This window comes from Mustela erminea, chromosome 10, assembly GCF_009829155.1.
Source record: "Mustela erminea isolate mMusErm1 chromosome 10, mMusErm1.Pri, whole genome shotgun sequence".
Taxonomy (NCBI): Eukaryota; Metazoa; Chordata; class Mammalia; order Carnivora; family Mustelidae; genus Mustela; species Mustela erminea.
In genome coordinates, this window is record NC_045623.1 from 95,224,957 (window position 1) to 95,234,802 (window position 9,846).

A 9,846-nucleotide genomic window follows, 5' to 3' on the forward strand; every position below is an offset into this window, starting at 1 on the left:
GCAAGCTATGTGTGGGCTGTGTCTGGAGCTTATAGTCTTGGCTGGGAGAGGGGCATGTGTCCTAAGAATGTACACAAAACGAACGATTATGCAAATTATTATTTAACTATGTGGTGAGAAGAACAGAGGGCTCTGAAAAGGGTCAGGGGCAACCTGCCTGAGGAAGTCATTTCATTTGAAATCTAGGGGTGTTGACCGAGGAGAGACTATTAAAAAAGCACAGGTTTGGGGCGCCTGGGTGGCTCAGTCATTAAGCATCTGCCTTTGACTCGGGTCATGATTCCAGGATCCTGGATGGAGTCCCACACTGGGCTCCCTGCTCAGCAAGGAGTCTGCTTCTCCCTCTCCCTCCCCCGTGCTCATGCTCTTTTTCTCAAATAAAAAAAAAATAAGATTTTTTTTAATAAATAAGAATTTTTTAAAAAGATGTTATTTATCTATTTGACAGAGAGAGAGATCACAAGTAGGCAGAGAGGCAGGCAGAGAGAGAGGAGGAAGCAGGCTCCCTGCTAAGCAGAGAGCTCGATGCGGGACTCGAACCCAGGACCCTGAGATCATGACCTGAGCTGAAAGCAGAGGCTTAACCCACTGAGCCACCCAGGAACCCCACCCCGCCCCCTTTTTTTTAAAGCACAGGTTTATTTAGTTATCTATGAAACAATTCCCTTCACAACGCAGTGGCTTACAACAGCAATAATTATTTGATTACCTCTCAGGGTTTCGGTGGGTCAGGAATTCTCAGGGTCTCTACTCAGATCTCAGCCACACGCTGGCTGTGGCTGCCGTCATCTGAAGGGTCGCCTGGGGCTGGAGGGTCTACTGTGACAGGGTTCACCCTTGTACCTGGCAAGATGGCACGGCTGTTGGCAGAGGCCTTAGTTTCTCTTCATGGGACTGCTTGCGTGTTCTCGTGGCATGGTGGCTGACTTTTCCCCAGAGAGAATGAGCCTAGAGGCCAGCGCAGAAGCTGCAAACCCTTTATGATTAGTCTCCAAAGTCACAGAGTGTCTCTCTGCCATGTTCTATTAGTCACACAGGACCAGTCCTGCTCCAGGCTGGGAGGGACTCTATCAGGTTATGTGTGCTGGGAAATTGGATCCTTAGGAGGCATTTTAGAGGCTAGTTACAAATGATGGGTCAGTAGGGGTTGAGCAATGGCCCTCCAATACAACGTTTTCCTGGAGCCCTTGCAATGGGTGGGTGGGCCCTATCCCACACCACTCAAACCACTGGACCTGTGGCCAGGTACTGGTCCTTGCTGTTTCCCATTGTTGCTCCCAAATCAAAATCCCTTTCTCCCCCTCTGAAATCTCCCATGTCACCAGACTGTGCCACCCACATGCTGTGGCCATTTACCAGCCCCAGGGACCTTTTCCCCCTGAAAGATGTTAAGTCCTGGCTCATTGTTCTCTGCTGTAGCCACAAACAGGATCCCCCACCATTTCAGCCCCCATTTCCTCCTGTGAGGATCCTGTCTCCTGCCCCAGTCTTAGCACTCATTCCCATGATCCTGAACAACGCAGGATAATCTCTCCGTTGCGTGGTCCGCCGATTGCCAGTCTTTATTCTATCTGCTACCTTAACTCGGATTCCTGTTCGCCTTGTAATCTAAAATATGCCGAGATTCCAGGGATAAGGCTGTGGGTATCTTTGGGGAGGGGGGCCTTATTCTGCCTCCCACAAGTCCCCTCAAGTGCTTTGCTCTTCCCCCAGGTTGAGTTACTAACCCGAGCAGAATCCCAAATCTCGCTTCACCCAACCATTCACCTACTGCACCCGTGCAGCTCGGCCTGGCTGGACCAAGACGGAGACCGCAGCCTGGTCTCCATTCACGACTGTTCATCTCAAGCAGACATCAGCCAGCCAGCCGGTTCTACTCTATGTCCCGAGTCCATTCACTCTCCCGCTCTCCGTGATGACTTCACACCTCCTCTCCCTCCAGACCCCCACGCCTCCTTCCTGGCCCTCACTCTCAGCTGTGGATCTTGCTTTCTACTTCACAAAGAAAATTGGGGCACTAGGAAGAGAACTTCCTCAGACTCAGCAGCACACCCACCCGCCCACCTGCATCTGTGCTCACATGCTGCTTCCTTTCTGCTACCGTGGAGCAGCTGCCTAGAGCCGGCCCTCCACCGCAGGGAGTGAGCCCACAGCCCACCCCATTCCCCATCCCGAGAGCCCCTGTGCCCTCTTCTGTGTTCTCAATTCCCCCCAACCCCCTCTTTTGGGGAATTGTTCCATCGGCATACAAACATGCCATCATTTTTCATCCCATACAAAATGAGAACAAAATAAAATCCTCTCTTGATCTGACATGCTGTCTTTAGCCAGTGCCTACTTACCCACTGTTCTTTGCAGTCGAACTTGAAAACGTGCTCTCTGCTTCTTGGGTCCAGTTCCTTCCCTCCCGGTCTCCTGGATCCGTTCGTTCATATCCGGCTTTGGCTTCCACTGTGCTTCTCAAGGTCCCGGCCGACTGCCAAGCTGCTAAATCAGTGTCAACTTTCAGTGCGCACCTTCACTGAGCTCCCAGCAGCATTTGATACATCCGGTCACCCCTTCCTCCAGAACATTCGTCTTTACATCCTCTTTGGTGTCCTTGTCTCTCCATGGCCACACTCTCAAGTTCCTCCACGGGGCTCTCCTCATCTCCTTGACCTTCAGGTGCTGGAGTGCCCACACTCCCTTGGTGATCTCATCTGGGCTCTTAGCCCAAAATACCATTTTATAAGCCAACGACCTCCAAATTCTATCTGTAGCCTGGACCTCTCCTCTGAACTCCAAACTCTTTCCTATCCTAGACTTGCAGGTCACATAAACTTCTCAAAGTGGAAATGACCCAAACCAGTGATGACTAGCCTGCCAGTTACTCGGGCAAGAATTGAGCATCAATCTTGACTCTTTCCTTTCCTTCACACCCTCAGCCAGTCCTTCTTCCCTTTTACCTCGGCTCTTATTTCAAGAACGTCGGAGGTCTGACCGTTTCCCACCACACCCACTGCCCCTACCCTACTCTCTGCCCTCATTCTCTGCTGTATTTTTCTCCATTGACGTGTTTCCGTTTGTCTCAGTTTCCTATTGTCACTATGACAAATGACTACAAGCAGTGGCTTAAAACAACCCAAACTTATTATCTTAATAATTCTGGAGATCAGAACACCATAGGGCTATATTCCTTTTGGAAGCTTGGGAGATAATCTGTTTCCTTCCCTTTTCCACCTTTTAGAAGTTTCCTAAACTCCTAGGTCTTGGCTCCTTCCTCCACCTTCAAAGCCAGCAGCATAGCCTCTTGTTTATCTGGGACCCACCTGGATAATCCAGGATAAGACCCTCATCTCAAGATCCTTAACTTAATCATGACTGCGGAAACCCCTTTTGCTACTTTGGATGAAATATTCACAGATTCACAGGGATTAGGACATCTTTTGCAGGGGGTGGGACGCTTGTCAACCTACCCCACCTTCTGAAAAACCATCTTTTCCTTCTGTGTTGTTTATCATCTGTCTTCTTGGGGGCAGGATTTAGACTCTTTGAGGAAGGTTTTTGTCTGTATCCCCAGTGCCTAGGACTATCCGTGGTTGATAGTAGCTGCTCAATAATGCTTTGTTTATGCTACTGTGGCATAAACACCTGTTGTTTCGGCTGTGGTTGTGTTTGCCTGTTTTTGGGCTATGTGCCCCCAGCAACGTTGGCTCCTGTTGGAAAGTCCCTGCCACCTAAGCAGCAGGCAGTGTTAACAGTACCCAGCGTGGTTTCAAGGAGGGCACTGAGCAGCCCCCCAGCCCAGCCAGGCTAATGGGAGCTGCACTTCCCTTCCATTTTTTCCTAGGCTGCTTCAGTGCAATTCGATTTAATTCTTTGATGTTTTTTTGAGTGGCGAGGTGGAAGGCTCAGTCCCGCCCCACCGCACCAGGAGATGTCTAGAAAGAGCCACTGTCTCCCTCAGCTTCAAGCCCGAGATTCATCTCCAGTCTCGAAAACGGTATTTGGTTACCATGGCAACTGAACTTCTGAAAAAACGGATGTCAAGCAACATGCGGATCCCAGTGCTCATGGCAACCACTGTTCTGCATATTTTGGGGAGAAAATGTGTCTTGTCTTCTTCCTGCCTGGGGGTTGAGGAGGGGGAAGGTGAGCTGAGCAGCACCAGGTTTCCTTCCAGAATTGATGAGCCCCTGAGGGTATCGGGTTAGAGGCCGAGCCCCTCCCCCAGTGTAAAAACAGCTCTTTTCCACAGGGTTGCATAACCAATGTCTAACACACACACACACACACACCGCCCCCCGCGACACACACACCCCCTGGGAAGGAGATCTGACTCCTGCCCCTCTCTTCTTTGATGCTGTTCAAATCCCTGGGGCCTTGCTTGGCTTCCACTGGGCACATATACGGGAACCCTCGCCCCCCACTTCCCATGGGCTGAGGATCTGACAGGTGGAGGCATAACCCTATAACGCTTCACCCATTGTCCTGCTTACTTGCTCTTTGATTCATTCATGCATTTCCTCAGTAAAAATTCACTAAGACCCTCCTGTGTGCCAGACCCTGTGCTGGGGCTGTGGGGGCAAATAGGACAGGATTCAGTGATCCTCGTTCTCCAGCCCAGAATCTTGAAGAGGAGATAAGTAAACACTCAAATTACATAGTGGCTTGAAAGAAAGAGGCGTCGTGCATAAGGCACAGGGAGGGAGGAAGGGGGTGCTTAGCTCTGGCGTAGATGTAGGTGGGGGGAGGAAATCAAAGAACCCAGCCTTGTTTTAGCTTCTTTTATGGAAAAAATTGGCCCAATTCTATTCATTCGAGGAAGACTTAAGAAAATACCTCTGACAGCTTTCTTAAAGGCATGTTGGCCCCTCCACTCCCTCAAGGGAAGGCACACATTTTCCCCAGTATAATATTTCTGAAATCAAGATGTCTTATGATCAATGTCCCTATTTAATGAAGCATTTCTTTCCTCACTCCCAATAAAATTGATAGTGTGTCTTATAATCAGTGGTGTCTTAGAATCAAGAAAACGTTGTTCCCAATAGTCATGAGTAACTAAGCCTGAGACCTCCGAGAATCTCCTCTGCTTCGGATTCCTGCTCGTATTTTTTCCCTGAAGAAGTGTAGCCTTTCCCGTTAGAAATCAGGTATGAGGGGCATCGGGGTGGCTCACTCAGTTTAGTGTCTCCCTTTGGCTCAGGTCATGATCTCAAGGTCCTGGGATTGAGTCCCAAGTCAAGCCCTTAGTCGGGGCTCCATGCTCAGCCAGAAGTCTGTTTCTCCCTCTCCTCTTGTCCCTCGCTCAGCTTGTAACCATGCTCTCTCTGTCTCTCAAATAAATAAACAAATTCATCAATTAAAAAAAGAAAAGAAACAAGGTATGGTTCCAGTCAGAAGGATTTTGAGGAGTTCCCTGACTTGGGTAGCAGCTAAGTTAGTGTTCAAGAGTCAGACAGCCTGGGTTCCCTTCAGGTCCAGGCTCCTCACTGTGAGACCCTCTCAGACCCTCATCTGTAAGTTCATTTTATTATGTAACTTTATCCTTCCATTTGTTCATTCAACTAATTTTGTTTGAGCATCTACTCTGAGTTGGGCACTATCAAAGAACTAGGAATGCAGGAGTGGACAAAACATAAAATCTCTGCCTTTGTAAGCTTACATCCCATTGGGATGGACCAATGATAAAAACACAAATTATTAAAATAGAGTACATTAGATGGTAGTAAGTGCTCTGGAGAAAAACAAAGCAGGAAGGGGTGGGGGACAGCTAGTGCAGGGTAGTTAGGCTTAGTAGTTGTGATTAGGTTCACTTGGGAGTAACAAAAAAAAAGTCAAAATGATGGCGACTTAAAAAAAGACAAAAGTTCACTTCTTTATGATAGATGTAGGAAGTCCAGGCTGACTTTATACCCACTAGGGATCCAGGACCCGTTTATCTTACTGCTCTGTTATCCTCAGCACCTGGCTTCTCCCTCATGATCCAGAATGGCTGCTGGAGCTCCAGCTATCTTGACTATATTCTAGCCAACAGGAAGAAAGGAGGGAGTGCAGGAGGATGAGCTTCTTTATAAAATCAGGACGTGTCTTATGATCCAAGTATGTAACTATTGAAGTGTTTCTTTCCCTACTCTTAATTAAACTGATGTTTGTTAAGAACATTCCTTGGAATGTGACATTTCCCTTTCCTCTCCTTTGTCTGGAACTTTGTTGCTGAGATGGTTATACCTTTGGAAGAAGGGCTGGGAAATGCCTTTTTTATGGGCCCAGCTGAAACCAGGAGCTTTTATGACAAGGCAAGAATGGATGGGACCAATATTGGGTGCGGTTAGCGTCTCTACCACTCACTGTCACACAGATTTGCTTAGATAATGCATTCAAAGGATTTCGCATAGAACAAGCACTGGGTAAATATTAGCTATATTTCAGTGCGGGTTTTCTCCATGTATGTGTGGTTGGGAGCTATTTGCGCCTGGTAAACATTGAGTAAACGGGGGTCCAAGGGTCTTAAGTGACTGCCCCATGGCCACAGAATGGAATGGTCGTGGGTCCTGTCTGGGGAGCTTGAGTGGGTCTGCCTGGGAAAGAGCAGGGAGTCATATGGGGGTGAGGGTGTGTCAGGGATGACCCTGTGGAAGTCCTCTGAGTTTGAGGACCCACACGATGCCATAGGAGTTAGGGCCCTGACAATGTGCATTGTGCTCTGTGCCTTCGGGCTACCGGCTTCCCCAGACTGCAGTCCTTTCCAGCACGTGGGCCTTGTTACCTCTCCTGCCAGCCTGAGAGGTGTTGGCCACACAGTTTGGTGGCTTTTCAGAGCCATTTCTTTCACTCGGACATGCCTCTGCTCTGCTCAAAAACTCCTTGCTGCTTCCTGAGTAGAGTGCGGACTGCACGATTTGGTGGACATTGATGTATAAGTTTATTAAATTAATCAGTTACAGGACCTCATTGATCGGGCTTTATTTTTTCCAGCCTCTTTCCCCACAATTTCCACACTCCCTGCTCCAAGTGGAATCTTTTCTTTTGTAACTCAATTGTTGCATTTTTTTTTTGAACATCAGGTTATCAAACTGTTATTTAAAAATAATTGTTTCAATGGAAAAAACAAACAAACAAACAAACAAGGGCTAGACTGTTTCAGACTTACAATACTCGGCATTGTCTCAGCTTACCAGACAGTTTCCTGGCCTCAACCTGCAGCCCCTGGACCACAGGAACAAATACATGTCCCAGATGATACCATCGTATTATCCTACCCCTTGGTCACAGTGATTGGTCCAGGCATGGACACGTGACCAAAGATAACCAATGCAAGGTCTTCCCTGAGAGTTTTCCTTAATGCCACTACCAGGAAACTCTTCCAGTCCCCTCTCCCATTTTGCTTACAAGACAAAGAGCTTAACCCAGAGCTGCTTGCAATGATGATGTAATTGTAAGGAGAAAGATGAATGGTGGTAGGAGAAGGAAGTAAAAAGGCAGCGGAAAAATAAGGAGGAGGGAGAAGAAAGGGGAGAAGAGAAGAGAATGAATAAATATGGGTGCCTTTCAGTCCTGGATCCATGTGCCCTATTGGCCAGCATCACCACTGTACCTTTCCTAGTTAGAATATTGTTTTGTAAATATTTTTTCCTTTTTGGCTTCAGCTAGTTTGAGTTGAGCCAGAGCTGGGACTGGAGGAAGGCAAGCTTGTTTGTAGAGACCTGAGAATGAGTGCCTCCTTAAATTTGCATCCTAGAGTACAAGCTGGTTCACCTTCATCTTTGGCCCTCCATTGAGTTTCACTAACTTGGAACTGAATGAATTTTTGATCAACAAAAATTCTATTTATATTTTGTAATCACAAGTTAAAAACATATTCGTTGACCAAATTGGCCAAATACATCTAAATATTAATGAGTGCCTCCTGTAGAACATAGGTGACTGGATCAAAGCCCATGGGTATCTAGACCAAGAAAGGAAACTGTAGCTCATTTCACATGTGCCAACTACTGGTTGGACTGTAACACAAGCTATTACATCAGGAATATGGTTGTGTTGGTTATAATGTGATCAGTTGTCGTTGTACATTTCTGAGTTCTTGTTGCTCCGGCATGTCTTATGTAACCCCTTTCTTGGGTTACAGTGCCTAGAACAGTGTGTGTTGCATAGAAGGCAATCAGTAAATATTTATTGGATTGGACTGAACAACACTCTGATCTTTGGCCAATTCTCACACCATAATGCATCTAATATTGGTTACACCATTCCTTCTTGACGAGTCAGTGTTTTCCTTCCCTGTCCTCTGTGATTAGCTCAGGGATGGATATGAAATCCAAGGCAGTCCATGGAACTCAAATCATAGGAACTTTTTTGAAACAATTGTGAAAGGGAATTCCTCTTCTACTGGGGCTGCAAAGCTGTAAAGATATGGGTCTAGGGCTCCTGGTGACTGCTTTATGATCTGGGGACTGACTGCCTCAGAATGGAACAGAGAAGAGAGAGAGAGAGAGAGAGAGAGAAAATGAGTCCTGATAACATAATGAGTCCTGGATCCAGCCAACACTGAATGTTTTAGTTTCTGAACTAAGGCATTCTATTTTCAAGCATGTTGAAGTTGAGCTTCTGCACTTGTCCCTGAAAGAGCCCTCATAATGCAGCTGTCTTTTTATCTTTGTATCTATTAGGATGCTCTTGCTGGTAATACCAATGGCCAGTTCACTGGGATTATGCATTAGGGTTTATTATTCCGTTGATGAGAAGTTCAGAGACAGAACACCTTCAGGCACAGTTTGATCAAGGTTCCAACTCCACTTCTCTATGATTCTCTTGGATTTTCCCTTCTCCATGTATTGGTCTTGGTGGCATCAAGAGGGCTTCAACAGTTGCATCACATCCAGATCCATCCATCAGAGGTGGAGCAGGGGCCATCTCTTTCAGCCTGTGCTTCTTAAGAGAAGTCTTAAGAGAAGGCTTTTCTGAAGCCCCTCAGCAGACCTTCCCTCTAGCTTATTGACTAGAACTGGGTTATGAGCTCATTCCTAAGCCAATCCCTGGCAAGGGAACCAGGGTCACCTTCATTGGTTGAGGCTAAAGGCAAGGCCCACCTCCTTCAACACATGGTCCCCCAGAAGTTTCTCTGTTTATCCCTTCCTCTCCAGGGTCTACAGTCTGTTTCCTTCTCAGGGTCCATCCCAGCTGCTTCACACATAGATAACTTCCTCCCATCTTATTCCCCCTTCTTTCCTTTCTTCCTTCCTTCCTTTGTAAAGATTTTATTTACTTATTTGAGGGAGAGGGAGAGAGAGAGAGAGAGAGAGCACAAGCAAGGGGAGGGGCAGAGGGAGAAGCCGGTTCCCCTTTGCATAGGGAGTCTGACCTGGGGCTCGAATAGGAGAACCCTGACATCATGACCTGAGTTGAAGGCAGACACTTAACTGACTGAGCTGCCCAGGCTCCGCACCTTCTTATACTCTTTCTGCCTGCCATAATGTTTCTCCACTTCCTTCCATTAGAGTTAGGTGGGCTCAGGGTTGGCAGAACTCAAGGGAAGTTTCTGAGGTATGCAGAGGGGCTCAGTATTCAGTCTCTTCCTCAGGATGGTCAAAGCCTGGGGATGGCAGGACCAGGGCCAAGAAGGTGAAGTGCCAGAGATACAGACGGCTGCCCATAGACTTCTGTGAGGTAGTGAGTTCCCCACCGAGGGAATTATTCTGGTAACGGTTGGCTGACTCTTTCTGAATCCCCGTAGAAGGGCTTCTTCTACTGGGAATGAGTTTAGACTGGGTTTGCTCATTCATTTATTTATTCCACAAGTATTTATTGAGCACCTATTGTATACCAGCTCCTGGTCTAGGTACTGAGAATGCAGCAGGTGACAAGAGT